The 15,410-nt window shown below is 42.4% G+C and overlaps 1 protein-coding gene across 1 annotated transcript in view; it reads left to right on the plus strand.

Moving 5' to 3' along the window:
* The first annotated feature begins 7,359 nt into the window (after positions 1 to 7,359).
* UGDH (UDP-glucose 6-dehydrogenase) overlaps positions 7,360 to 15,410 on the plus strand; it is a 31,483-nt gene continuing 23,432 nt past the window's right edge. Inside the window, exon 1 of the mRNA XM_027055560.2 lies at positions 7,360 to 7,644. The gene's annotated coding sequence lies outside the window, so the exon portion shown is untranslated. The remainder of the gene's footprint in view (positions 7,645 to 15,410) is intronic.

Consider the following 15,410-nt stretch of genomic DNA (forward strand, 5'->3'; position numbering starts at 1 on the left):
AGCCTGGAGCCTGCTTTGGATTCTGTCTCTCTCTCTCTCTCTCTCTGCCCCTCCTCCATGTGTGCTCTCTGTCAAAAATAAATAAATAAACATCAAAAAAATACATAAGCAGTGTAGGGCTGAAATGCTTGCTTTAGGTATTCATAATTCAGACTCTCATCTTGTTGCTCCACTGATCCCTAGAGCAGTGTTTCTCAAATTGTGTTGTCCACCCAACGTCGTCCTCTGCATTGTTGAAGATAGTTCACCACAATCCCCACTGGGTCAGTGCTTCAGCCAGAAGGGAAGGAAACAAGGAGGGGCCTACCTGTTGACTCTAAGGTTTGTCCTGGAAGTTGTACATTATCCCTTCCATTCACATTCCCTTGGCCAAAACTTAGTCACATGACCATACCCAAAGGAGGCTAGGTGTAGTCTTTATCCTGGAACATATCTGCCCAGCAAATTTGGAGATTCTATTACTAAATAAGTGTGGCTATTGGAGTCAGCTGGCAGTCATTGCCACAGAGGAAAAACAATACTTATGTGTTGGCTATGATGATTTTAAGGTGTCAAATGGAGCTTTTGAGTACGTAGTTGGATAGATTTATAGAGCTAAGTAAAGTTCCATCACAAAGAGAGATATAAATTAAAAGGCAACAGAATATAGATAATATTTGAATCTTTGGCACTGGATAAAATTACTTAGAACAGTAAAGACAGAAGAGAAGAAATCCCAGGACTGCAATATTTAGAACTCTGGTTGAGAAAGAGGAACCAACAAACTGAGAAGGAGCATCCAGTGAAAGGAAACCATTTGAGAGGCTCAGTGACAGCAAATTCTACCGATTAGTCAAATCATGGGGATGGATAATTCAACATTTCAGCAGAAAGGACTCACTGGTGAACTTGATAAAGATGTTTTGGTGGAATGATGGGGACGAAAGCCCAGCTGGAGTAGTTAAGGAAAGAACTGGGGTGCAGAAAGAGAGAAGAAGTACAACTCCTCTTTGGAGGAGTTTTACAATGAATGGGAGCAGAGAAACGGGCAGTAATTTGAGTGGGATAGGAGTTGGATGAGAAGGAGATGTTTTTATTGTTTTATTCAGATGGAAAATATGATTACCTGCAGAGTTGTGAAGAGATACCCACAGAGCCCTCTCCACTTCCCCAGTGATGTCACCTCTTTCTTGGCCTCAGCAGTGCTATCATCATGTCTGAAAGGAAAACCCATTGAGATCTACATGTTTTTGCCAAGGCTTCCTTAATCCTGCATTCCTATACTCTCCCTACACTCATGGCTTCACTATGATAATTGGCCTTACAGACTATCATGAGTAATCTAAACACATCCTATACCCCTGTTTCTATCAGCATCCACTATAAGTCCAAGACTCCCAGGTCATCACTCCACCATCCCCCTTACCTGATTCAATCTTATACCCTTACATATGCCTCAAACATCCTAAACTGAGAGGCCATCATAGGCAAAAGCCCCATACCTTCACCCTTTTGTCTGAACACTCCCTTCACCAAACTTGGCATCTACTTAAGGGCACTGACTCTCCCATTGCCCTCTCTAATGGGAGCTGTTGTCTTTTCCAGACCCTCTAACCAAAGTATGTCGAGGTAGAGTGAGGTTCTTCCCAGTTTCCCATTTTGGCTGCCCGCCTATCCCTCTCTCCTCACCAAAACTCTTCAACTCTTTAAAAGCTCATACTGGCAGAGCATTCCATAGGATACCCTGTTTTCCAAAGTCGTAGATCCCTAGATCTATGATTTTAGCACTGGACTTTCTGCCTGACTTTTCAGCACTTCTCCTATCATCGTTCTCAGTGGTGTCAATATCCAAGTAGACAATCTTTCCAATACTCAGTCCTTTGACCTCTCCTCCTCCAGCCATCTTGTTTTCCACACAACTGCAGCCAACCACTCCCATTGGTTTATCTTAGAGCAGTAATTTTTTGGTATTTGTTAAATTTTTTTTAATTAAAAAAAATTTTTTTTTGAGAGAGTATGAGCAGGGGAGTGGGGCAGAGGGAGAAAGAGAATCTTAAGCAGGCTCCATGCTCATAGCACAGAGCCCTGACACAGGGCTTGAGCCCACGACCCTGGGATCATGACCTGAGCCAAAATCAAGAGGTGGACACTCAACCGACTGAGCTACCCAGGCTCCCCTAGACCTAGTAATTTCAAACTTTATTGCTTGTATATTCCTAAAAGAATTTTGAAAAACTATGTATTGTCTTGCACATTTTTCTTTTAGAAGTGCAATGCAAACAGAAAAAAAAAAGTGTGATGCAAAGCAATCTTAATGTTCTCCCTTAACAAAGGTTCATATATGTCTCTCTCATTTCAATCCACTTGCTCAACTAACCATATTGTTGGTGTCATTTAATTCTTTTTCTCTATTTGGCTAAAATAGGGAATCTAAGCCTTGACTTGTACCTTTTCACCTGAACTTACTTGGCTCCGTCAGTGACCAAACCAAGTGGAATCTCTACTCCACATTCAAAATTGCCTCCATTTGTCTTACTCAATTTTTGGGTAAAGACTCTAGTGACAGCAAGATCACAATGCATAAACTACAAAAGGTTTTGCAAGACTTGTACATAAAACTGGATAGCTCCAAAGCATTAAAAGAACTACAGTCCTAGGTGCTGTCCAGAGTGCCAGCATCTGTGTGATTAAACAGCTTGGAAATTTTGGAGAATGGCTCTGACTTCAGTCAATGCCTCACACATTTTAAGTTGACACTTAATATGTTCCTAGGTGTGAGTTCCATTTTGTTAATAAAAAGTATTAAACATCATACAAAATGAAGACTATAAGTGGAAAACTATCTTAAGATTTGATATAACTATGGGAATGCAAGCTGGTGCAGCCACTCTGGAAAACAGTATGGAGGGTCCTCAAAAAAACAACAACAACAACAACAACAACTAAAAACAGAACTACCCGACGACCCAGCAATTGCACTACTAGGTATTTATCCAAGGGATACAAGTGTGCTGTTTTGAAAGGACACATGCACCCCCATGTTTATAGCAGCACTATCAACAATAGCCAAAGTATGGAAAGAGCCCAAATGTACATCGATGGATGAATGGATAAAGAACATGTGGTATACATATATACAATGGAGTATTACTCGGCAATCAAAAAGAATGAAATCTTGCCATTTACAACTATGTGGATGGAACTAGAGGGAATTATGCTAAGTGAAATTAGTCAGAGAAAGACAAAAATCATATGACTTCACTCATATGAGGACTTTAAGAGACAAAACAGATGAACATAAGGGAAGGGAAACAAAAATAATATAAAAACAGGGAGGGAGACAAAACAGAAGAGACTCATAAATATGGAGAACAAACAGAGGGTTACTGGAGGGGGTGGGGGAGGGGGGATGGGCCAAATGGGTAAGGGGCACTAAGGAATCTACTCCTGAAATCATTGTTGCACTATATGCTAAGTAATTTGGAAATAAATTTTTTATTTTTTTAAATGTTTATTTTATTTTTTGAGACAGAGAGAGACACAGCATGAGCAGGGAAGGGGCAGAGAGAGAGGCAGACACAGAGTGTGAAGCAGGCTCCAGGCTCTGAGCTGTCAGCACAGAGCCTGACGTGGGGCTCGAACTCACGAACTGTGAGATCGTGATCTGAGCCGAAGTCGGACGCTTAACCGACTGAGCCACCCAGGCGCCCCTGGATGTAAATTTTTTAAAAAATTAGATTAAAAAAAAGATTTGATATAACTAAGTTAAATAAATATTTATTTAACTGAATAAATACTGTAAAGTTTCTCCATTTCTATTTTATTCAATACCTCTTAAAAATTTTAGTAGTCCTGGGGTGCCTGGGTGGCTCAGTTGGTTAAGAGTCTGACTTTGGTTCAGGTCATGATCTTGTGGTTTTTGAGTTCCAGCCCCACGTCAGGCTCTGTGTTGACAGCTCAGAGCCTGGAGTCTGCTTCAGATTCTGTGTCTATGTCTCGGCCCCTCCCCTGCTCATGCTCTGTGTCTGTCTGTCTCTCAATAATAAATAAACGTTAAAAAAATTTTTTTTTTAATTTTAGTAGTCCTGCAAAATAGTCAAGTTGCTTTCAAAAGAATCAAGGTCACTAATTTTATGGTATCTTCTGTTTGGAATTCAGAAGACCCTAACATAGGCCAACATGTCCTGTTTCTAACTGGACTTCAGCCTCAGCAAAAATAAGTATAAAATGAAGAAAGACAGATTTGAGGTGTCTTGATTAATCACTTTAGGGGGCTGCCCCAAAACAAGAATCCAGTTTATTCCTTTGGCACTCAGGAGAATTTCACCCCAGGGTAACGGATCCTAACAAGGTTTCACTTGGGTAAAGGTAAGCCTTTCTTTTGTAAAATGGACTATTATTCTTAGGCATATTCATTTTGGGAAAGGGTACCTGTGGAAGCTGAAGAGCTGGAAATTGATTCCCTTAAATGTATCTGTGTAAGGCAGAACTAAAATATATTGTCAGACACCAGGATAGTGTCACTTTTGGTGTGGGGGAAGGGGGTGGGGTGGAGAATATTACCAAAGTCTTGTTGTTTTTATTCCCTGATCATCTCTTGAGTATCTTTATTTCTCTGAATGTCCATGGCTACTACCCTGGACATGCTATTTCTAAATCTTTTTTTTTTTAATTAAAAAAAATGCTTATTTATTTTTGAGAGAGAGAGAGAGAGAGAGCACGAGTTGGGGAGGGGCACAGAGAGGGAAACACAGAATCCAAAGCAGGCTCCAGGCTGTGAACTGTCAGCACAGATCCTGACATGGGGTTGGAACTCACGAACTGTGAGATCATGACCTGAGCTGAAGTTGGATGTTTAGCTGACTGAGCCACCCAGGCCGCCCCAGCTAGTATTGATATTCTGATTTAATTTCTGAGATTGTACTGTTTCAAAGATTATGATTATTATCAAAATACTAACAAAGAATGTAAAGTGAATACTAGGTAGAAAAATGATTAATTCAAAACAAAGGGAAGAAATAATATAAAAGTAGTTTTTATCACAAAACTAACTGCAGTGGGAACTTTATTTTTATTTATTTTTTAAATATTTATTTATTTTGAGAGAGAGAGAAGGAGCATGCAAGTGGGGGAGGAGCAGAGAGAGAGGGAGAGAGAGAATCCCAAGCAGGGTCTACACTCAGCTCAGAGCCCTAGGTGGGCTGGATTTCATCAACTGTTGAGGTCATGACCTGAGCAGAAATCAAGTCAGGTACTGACTGAGCCACCCAGATGCCCCTCTAAAAGGAAATTTAAATCTATTTATATGCCAAGTTCAAAAAGATAACTCTATTATAGTACAGTATTTGTCACATATATTGCAATTACTTATTCACTTATCTCTTCTACTAGCCTGTGAGCTTTGGAAAAAGGAATTGGGTCTTAATCCATTTTGCATCTTTGGTCTCCAGGATAATGTCTAACACACAATAGGCACTAGATATTTGTTGGATAAATGAATCCATACAATATAGAATATTGCATAGAATATACAACACCTACATATCTTATCATACTTTCTACAATCTATAGCAAACTGTTTAAGCAGTATCCATGAGCTTTCTTTTTTTTTTCAATTTTTTAACGCTGATTTTTTTATTATGTGTCTTTATTTTTGAGAGGCAGAGACAGAGCACAAACGGGGGAGGGGCAGAGAGAGAGGGAGACCCAGAATGGAAGCAGGCCCCAAGCTCCGAGCTGTCAGCACAGAGCCTAATGCAGGGCTGGAACCTACAAACTGCAAGGTCATGACCTGAGCCGAGGTCGGACACTCAACCCACTGAGCCACCCAGGCGCCTCTAACATTTATTCATTTTGAGAGACAGAGAGATAGTGCAAGCAGGGCAGAGGCAGAGAGAGAGGGAGACACAGAATCTGAAGCAGGCTCCAGGCTCTGAGTTGTCAATACAGAGCCCAACCTGGGGCTCAACCCACGAACCGTGAGATGAAGTCAGATACTTAACCGACTGAGCCACCTAGACTCAGCCCCTTCATAAGCTTGCTTAAGATTGTCATGATCCTGTCAAGAAAACCATCATCCCAGGGTTCCTAGCTGGCTCAGTTGGAGGAGCATGTGACTCTTGCTGCCTGTCAGGAGTTGGAGCGCCATGTTGAGTATGGAGATTAGAAATAAAACTTAAAAGGGGCACCTGGGTGGCTCAGTCAGTTAACTGTGGGACTTCAGCTCAGGTCATGATCTCTGGGTTCAGGAGTCTGAGCCCAGCATGGAGCTCTGTGCTGACAGCTCAGAGCCTGGAACCTGCTTGGATTCTGTGTCTCCCTCTCTCTCAGTCCCTCCCCCCAGCTCACACTCTGTGTTTCTCTCTCTCTCAAAAATAAATAAACATAAAAAAAAAAAAAGAATAAAACTTTTAAAAAACTTACAAAAACCCCTCATCATCTATCAGGTATTTTAATGTCCCTTTATAAACTTCTAAACACATTCCTTATGACGCTGTATTTAATAATCGTCTTTGACTTCGAGTACAAAAATTATGTGAGGAACACACAAGAAAAGTCATGACTTCTTTTCTTCTTAGATTTGAGGTTTAAGATGATTCTGTAAGGGAGAAAGAGAACAGAACTAACCTCATTAAAAACGGGAAGTCTCCATACATTAATTTTAGTCTTCCTGATAGCACGGAACTTGCATGTTGCAAATTATCTGCTACGTATCATGCACAGACATCCCAAATCCCGAATTTGGCAGGAGTATCTCTGGAAAATATGGCTGGGAGGGCGTGGGTGTTATGCTTTTCCTCCCAGGGATCAGGCGGAGGCACTAACTAGTCCAGTCATGACAGGACTCAGCATCCTAGCCCAAGAGATCTGACTAAACCTGGGGCCTCTGGCCCGGAGTACGTGGGAGGGGAGTAAGCCCCGGCTCAGTGGGACCCGCAAAATCTCGGGGGCCGAAACACTAGGCCACCCGTTCGGGCTGCTGCTGAGACCGGAAAGGGGCCGGGACCTTCCGGTCCCCCCGCGCCGCAGCCGGCTGGCTCAGTACCCCCGCAACCCTAGATTATGTCCGACGTGGCGCCCACGCGGCGCCACCTCAGCGCCGGCCGTCAGCGGGGACGAGGACACAGAAAACGAAGGGGGGCCTGGCACACTAGCGCCCGGCGTGGCGATACCTGGAGCCGCAGCCCACGGGCCTCAGCGGCCTTGACGCGCACGCAGCTCCGCCCAGTGCCGCTCGCGGTAGGGGCGGGACAGCTGAGCTGGCCCGAGCGGATTCGCCCAGGTTCGGCTGGGGGCGGAGCCTCCCCTCCTAGCTATGGCTAGCTCCTCCCCGTCTCCCCGCCCCTGGGGCCCGCAGGAAATAGGGGCGGGCCCCGGGGCCTAGTGTGGCGGGAGGAGGAGCAGGGATGCGGTGGAGTGCAGAGTCCGGGAGGGCCTGACTGCGGGGGAATGAAGCCTCCGCCTTCTCGGGCAGAAGCTTTTAAATACGGGTTCGGCCCGGGACTCTGGGTGCAGTGCTTGGCAGCCTGAGGGAGGGGCGTGCAGTGAGGGGAGGTCAGGCGGAGCAGAGCGAGAGTGAAGAAGCTGCTGCAGCGCGGCGGGTAGCGAGGAGCTGTCCGAGCCGTCGGGATAGGAGGGGCCGCTGCGCTTGGTGTCTGGAAGTGGGTAAGCGCCTTGCCCGGGCTCGCCCCGCCGCCCCGTCGGGAAAGTCCCGGGTCCCGGCGGGATGTGCAGGGAGCGGGGCGGGGGAGTGCGCGCTGCTCTCGGTCGCGCTGTGCGCTCGGTCCAGGGCTCCCCAGTCTCAACGACCCTGGTCTCCTTTGGGCTCAGGGTGGGAATCGCCTTTTGGTCCTCTGCCCTGAGGATGGAATAGCTTGAGCTTTTTATTCTAGACTCGCGAGTCTTCCAGCCGCTTCTCTTTCTGCTTTTTCTCACTTTCTGGCTTGAAACAAATGAGATTTCCCCAGAAAGCCAAACGTCCACCTAAGGAAGTCGTCCTCTGGTTAGGGACCCCATTTTGATCTCAGAGTCATAGTCTTTTGTTTGTGTTTAGTCTGTTCACCTGGGGAGCTGCTTGCTTTCCTTCTGTCACTAGCCTTAAGAAACTACAATGAAAACGAAGCTAGAAAGCCCTTTTGAGGGCGAAATCCTATCTATTCCACGATAGACATTCTATCGTGACATCTGCATGGGCTGTCCTGGAATCCATTGTTGGCAGCCACACCGTATAGTTGCTTTATTTCATGTCGGGGAAGGCCTCCTTGGGTGCTTCAGGAGATCATGTTTGTGTGAGACCTTGAAAAATCATACTTCTTATATATAGGAAGATAGCTGACTAGGCTTGAATATTCTGGTATATAGAAAGGAGGGATTCACTGCTAGGGAGCTTTTCACGGATATACAGAGGAGTAGCTGTCCATTGACTGCCCTCAAAGACACAGTGAGTCTTTGAGTTTCTTCAAACCCCCTAAGAAATGGAGAACAGTAGTCTGGTCTGTTTCTTCAGGGAGGTTCTGGAAATGAAAGAGCTTACTGTCTGTTCTGAGATGTGCTTGTTAGTACCCAGCATCTAGTTTAAGGTAAGTGGTAGACAATCCTGATTGAAAGGATCGCCTTTCTTCTCCCATTGCTGTACTCCTTTCTGGGACATAAAATCTGTAACTAATGAGCATACTTTATCTTCCCTCTTATTACTTTCATAGCTTTATATGATGCCCTTTAGATACAATGTTAACATTGCCTTTCTCACTGAAGAAATATTTTTCTTGGGTCAGGCATCTGTTAGTACTTAATTTTTGGAAATGACTAAGGTTGATTGTGTGTGTGTGTGTGTGTGTGTGTGTGTGTGTGTGTGTGTGTGTGAAGTTGATGTATCCAACTATAACGTCCATTGCCTTAGCTACTGGATAATTATGCAGGGTATACTGAAGCGATTATATTCAGCGTAGATTGTAATAGGACCTTCGATATTTGTTAGCCACATCTTCTAGGTTGAAGTATTGATCTGAATTTATAAAATTTTAGGTGAAGAGTAGTTTTGGAACAGCCTAGTTTGTTGAGATTTTCCCAAAATACAGAGGTGAAAGCTCATTTCAAATTGATACATTCAGTAAGCAAACATTCCCATTTCCCTGACAGCACAATAGAAGGTCAGAAAGTACACAAAAGTAGAAATGGAATATGGAATCAGAAGACATCCGTGTCAGCCACAGTATATCACTAACACTGTATCAAGCTCCATAATAAAGTTTATTGAAGATTTTATTAAAACTTTCAAGTGACCATTAATGGAGACTTGCACAGATTCTACATCTAGCTTCTTTAGTAATTTCCCCATTGTCATCTACAAGCCATGCTTCATATGAAATAGCAATGCAGGGTAACCCAAAACACATGTAGTTCTATAATATAGGTCCATCAATAGTTTACCCCAGCTGCTGTATGTAAGGCATGGTGAATACAGCCTGGCAATCAAGGTGGATAAGAAGTAACTCTGGAAAGGCATGAAATTCTACATAAAAAAGAGGATGATAGAATTCTGGACAATTTCAGCAAAGATACAATGATTAGCCATCTGAGCTAAAGCTATTCAGCCAGCAGTCTTCATCTCAAACAGGCTCTCATGGAGAGCTACTCATTCATTCAGTTAGTATTTATTGAGAGCCTACTGTTCTAAGTGCTGAGGTAACAGCAGCAGATAGGAACTGTTAGCCTAGGAGCGTGTTATTAAACTGTGAGCTCCTTGAACCCAAGAGTTGCATCATGTAGACATTCAATCTATGTTTATATAATAATGTTAACAGAGCCTGTTCTGGTTGAGATTGAGGGCATAGGATGCCCTAATAACCTGTTGGCTATGGGATTAAATGGTAACCCCATAACATCCTCTGGTCCAAAAATACTTTGAAATTCTTTTTGTGTATTCTAGATATACCGGTTGTGATTAGAGAGGCTGGCTAGCTGTTCAGTAAGGGAGTTACAGTGTGATAGTTCTTTAGGTTCATCACAGTTCAGAACTTGATCTTCTGCCTTGCATATCTGGAAGGTAGATTTATTTTTTCCTCCATGGACCCAGAGTTAATGAGGCTTTAGATGTTAACTTACAATGATTAAACTCATAAAAGACTAATGGATACACCAGAATGAAACTTTGGTATTAGAGTAGGGAAATTTTATTACAGTGCCTGGAATTCTTATGTCCCAAATCTGGGTCATCCCTTGCTAGTGTTATCCTGGGAATCTGAATTCATAAGAGAGAGTGGAATCAGAGCAAAGAATCTAAGGAGAACATTCCATCCAGGCATTGGGAAAGCCTATTCTTGCCCCACCTCTGTGCAACCAGAACACTTATGACTTCCAGATTCTGTGTCATTCTTCTCTAGACAGTGTTGAAATAAACACCGCGTCATTCTTGTTCTTAACTCCCTCTTTCCAGGCTACAGGCTGATCCTCCTTTTTATTTTCCTTCAGTGGAATTTATTAGATTTTAGCTGCACTAATGCCATTGATTGTCATGGCTACTTTCAACTATGTTACTTTAACTTGTTAAATTATAGTCTCCTTAATGTCATGGACATGCTTCCCTGAAAGGGGCACTCGAGACCTACTTTCAATTCATTTCTACCCTACGAGACAGTTATTACCTCTGGGGACCTGGCTGTCTTAGTTGGTAGAGCACGCAACTCTTGATCTCAGGGTTGTAAATTCAAGCCCCACGTTGGATGTAGAGATTACTTAAAGATAAAAAAAACTAGGGAGCCTGGATGGCTCAGTCAGTTAAGCATCTGACTTTGGCTCAGGTTGTGATCTCACGGTTCATGAGTTCGAGCCATCCATCTGGCTCTTTGCTGTCAGCACAGAGCCCACTTGGGATCCTCTGTCTCCCTCCCTATCTGCCCCTACCCTGCTCAGTGCGTGCTTCTCTCTCTAAAATAAATAATAAAAAATAAATAAAATTAAAGAGACAGTTATTACCTCTTACCACTTCTTAATACCCATATTTTTATCCAGCTAGGCAGATCTCACTTCTCTGGACTCCTTTCTGTATATGAGTCTTTATTTATTCCTTTTTTTTTTTATCTGGAATGCCCTCCCCCACGTCCCATTTCTTTCTATATTCTACTTACTCTTTTTTTTTTTTAAGTTTTTATTTATTTATGTTGAGAGAGAGAGGAAGCAGGGGAGGGACAGAGAGAGGGAGAGAGAATCCCAAGCAGGCTCCACACTATCAGCACAGAGCCTGATGTGGGGCTGGAACTCATGAACCATGAGATCATGAAATCAAGATCATGAGATCATGAAATCAAGAGCCAGATGCCCAACTGACTGAGCCACCCAGGTACCCCTCTCTTTTTTTTTTTTTTTTAATGTTTTTTAAATGTTTATCCATTTTTGAGAGAGTACCCTTTTTTTTTTTTTAATGTTTTTTAAATGTTTATCCATTTTTGAGAGAGAGAGAGAGAGAGGACACGCGCACACACACAGACACACACACACACACCCTCCCCCACCCCCCCCACACACATGAGTGTGAGTAGGCGTAGAGAGAGAGGGAGACAGAAACCCAAGCCAACTAACTCCACTGTCAGCACAGAGGCCAGATCAGGGCTTGAACTCACAAACTGTGAGATCATGACCTGAGCCAAAATAAAGAGTCAGATACTTAATGACTGAGCCATCCTGGTGCCCACTATATCCTACTTACTCTTTAGGCCAAGCTTAGATTCTACATTTCCCTGATGTAGATACCTTCTTATTTTGATTCTCCCCCGCGCGCCCCCCCTGCTTTGGACTTTAGCATTCATTTTGTCATTTAATTGATTATACTGCCTCATATGTTACTTGGGTGCTATTAACTCCTTTTCATCTTTTAAGTCAGCTTAAGAGTCACCTTCTCACATTAAAAAATTAATAAAAAAAAATTTAAAAAGGGCAGTTGGGTGGCTCAGTTGGTTGAGCATCTGACTTCAGCTGAGGTCATGATCTCACCGTTCCTGGGTTTGAGGCCTATATAGGGGTCGGCACAAAGCCCACTTCAGATCCTCTGTCCCCACCCCACCCCTCCTCCAGTTGCACATGCTGTCTCTCAAAAACAAATAAACCTTAAAAAAAAAGTCATCTTCTCAAGTCCTTCTTTAACTTACCCTATCTAAAGTAGTTCTTTCCCCATAGATAGTGTCTCTGTCTCTCGCCTACCTGTTTATTGCCTTTATATGGAATTATCACAACTGCCATTGTTTTGTTTTATAGAATATAACTATGTAAGAGTAGGAACTGTACCTGTCCTGTTCATTAGTGTATCCACAGTACATAGAACAATAGTGGCTGTAACATAGAAAGGTGTTTAATAAATGTTTTTCAATTGAATTTTTCCCTAAATAAATTGTTAAATTCTTGAATGTCAGGACCTGTGTCTGTGGCCAGATTCTCTGCTGTGCCCACACGGTAGACCCTTATATTGGGAATATGAATTTTTCATGAAGGAGAACAAGGGACTAGGCCTGAAGCAAGTTGAAGCAATATTTCCGAAACTGGATGCCAAGCTGTTTCTACTATAGGGGTACAGACAGTGGCAGTGAATGCCAGAGACACATCTTTGGTAAGCCTGTTCCAGGCTCAGCTGTCCCACAGGTGAGAGCTTTTCAGAACATTCCCCTGACCTTTAGCCACTTGGCAGTCCCAGTGTAGTCTTTTCCTCCTAGCAATTTCTCTGTCTCCTTGTGTACAGGGCACTTGAGGCCTGGAGAGTAGTAAAAGGCAGAACTGAAGAGTAGAAGGGTGAAGAAATGAAAGATGGATGGTTGCCAGAAGTAAATTTTGTCAGGCTTAGTATTTTTCTTGGGGTGAGTTTTGGAACCATGGAAGTTTAATAGGAATATCATGTTTGTGTGACTTCACAGGTGATAGTAGGGAACTCTTAACGCATTTATTTAGATTATTTTTTAAAAAACCAGTATACATAGTATGGTAGCAGTTTATTTATTTGTGAAAGAGGGACAGAGTGAGTGAGGGAGGGAGGGGCAGGGAGAGAGGGAGAGAGAATCCCAAGCAGCCTCTGCACTGTCAGCACAGAGCCCAAATCAGGGCTCAAACTCACAAACTATGAGGTCATGACCTGAGCTGAAATAAAGAGTCAGACACTTAACGACTGAGCCACCGAGGTACCACCCCCCTCTCATTTATTTAGGTTATAAAAGAGAGAATCTACCAGGGGCACCTGGCTCGCTCAGTTGGGAGAGTATGTGACTCTTGATCTCAGGGTCATGAGTTCAAGACCCACGTTGGGCATGGATCCTACTTAAAAAATAATGAATAAATGTGGGGCACCTGGGTGGCTCAGTCGGTTGGGCATCCCTTTGGCTTGTGTCATTATCTCACCGTTCGTAGGTTTGAGCCCTGCATCAGGCTCTGTGCTGAGAGCCTGGAGCCTACTTCAGATTCTGTGTCCCGAACCATGAGATCATGACCTGAGCCGAAGTCAGACTCTCAACTGACTGAGCCACCCAGGTGCCCTAAGAAGGGATTATTAGAATATATATTTGTATTCACTTGTACTGTATAAGAAATACTGGAAGGAGACACAAATAACTAATAAAAGGGTTGCTGGTAGAAGCAAAGTAGTGGGTAGCAAAGTAGATAGGAATGAGGTAGATATGAGGCTTCTTACTATATACCTTGTTATACAGATTTAATTTGAACCATATGTATTTATTACCTATTCAAAGCAAAAAAAATTAAAAATGTTTTTTGTATGTGTATCACTAAGAATATTGCTTTCTTTTGTAGAATCAATAGATTCCAAGTTTTGCTCATATTTACTGTTTTACCAAATTTCTGTTCTTTTTAAAGTTTTTTAGGGCCACTTAAGTGGCTCAGTTGGTTAAGAGTCCGACTCTTGATTTTGGCTCAGTTCGTGATCTCATAGACTGAGCCCCACGTCCAGCTCCAGGCTAGGTGTGCAGCCTGCTTAGCATTCTCTCTCTCTGACCCTCTTCTGCTCATGCCTTCATGCACTCTGTCTCTCAAAATAAACATTTTTTAAAAAATAAAGTTTTTTAAAGGTCATTAGAGATAGACTCTGAGTTGATATCTTCTAAACATGGCCCCTGAAGATTGATTTATAAACGAGATTGTTTCTTTTTTTATGTTAATATTTTGGCAATTTGCAAAGCTCAGCTTTGTTTGTGTTTTTTTTTATATATATATGAAATTTATGGTCAAATTGGTTTCCGTACAACACCCAGTGCTCATCCCAACAGGTGCCCTCCTCAATGACCATCACCCACTTTCCCCTCCCTCCCACCTCCCATCAACCCTCAGTTTATTCTCAGTTTTTAAGAGTCTCTTCTGGTTTGGCTCCCTCCCTCTCTCACCTTTTTTTTTTTCCTTCCCTTAGCCTCCCCCAGGGTCTTCTGTTAAGTTTCTCAGGATCCACATAAGAGTGAAAACATATGGTATTTGTCTTTCTCTGTATGCCTTATTTCACTTAGCATAACACTCTCCAGTTCCATTCATGTTGCTACAAAAGGCCATATTTCATTCATTCTCATTGCCAAGTAGTATTCCGTTGTATATATAAACCACAATTTCTTTATCCATTCATCAGTTGAGGGACATTTAGGCTTTTTCCATAATTTGGCTATTGTTGAAAGTGCTGCTATAAACATTCAGGATACTTGTATTGGTTGTTCAGCTTATTCTCTTCCAGTAAGGAAATCTACCCAGAAAACCAGCAATTAAAACATTGTTTGATTATAGATTTAGATTGAAGAAAATTGGATCATCTTAATTATGTAGTTTGTGTCTTTTTTCACGATAGGGTTGTACTTGCCCATCATTATAATGAGATCAGCCTTCCATAGTACCTTCTCTGATCCATGCAGGAGTATACTAACAAATTCTTAAGTTCTCTGATTACCATTTTCCTTCTCCTTGGAATCGGTGAATGGGTTAGATTAGATGATGCCAGAGGTCTTGGCAAGGACTAAAATTCTAAGAATCTGATCAGTTTGACAGTTCTTGTTCTCTTTATAATGAATTAACTGACATTCTTATATGTAAATCAGTACCTTTGTCATTTTGATTAGTGTGAATCAATTCACCTAAATGGCTTTTGAAAACCCATCAAAGTCTGTGTAACAGCTTTGGTAACTACAGAATTACTTTCCTTTAACCATCTCATAGTTTCTGATTAAAGTTGAAATGGAGTTTAAGATCATTGTCAAATACCTAAAAATAAACTGCTGAAGCCAAAATATATAGGGAATATGACCACAGAAACCAATTCTGGACTTTCAGACTAATCTTATTATCTGTCATGTTTCTTAATATCTGTCATGTTAGTCTAAACCTGCCATAAGGCTGACCTTTGTAAACCAGCATTTATTTAAGCGAGAATTGCATTGGTGTGTTTACCCTTGAATTTTCCCTCA

The sequence above is a fragment of the Acinonyx jubatus genome, chromosome B1, assembly GCF_027475565.1.
Source record: "Acinonyx jubatus isolate Ajub_Pintada_27869175 chromosome B1, VMU_Ajub_asm_v1.0, whole genome shotgun sequence".
Lineage (NCBI taxonomy): Eukaryota > Metazoa > Chordata > Mammalia > Carnivora > Felidae > Acinonyx > Acinonyx jubatus.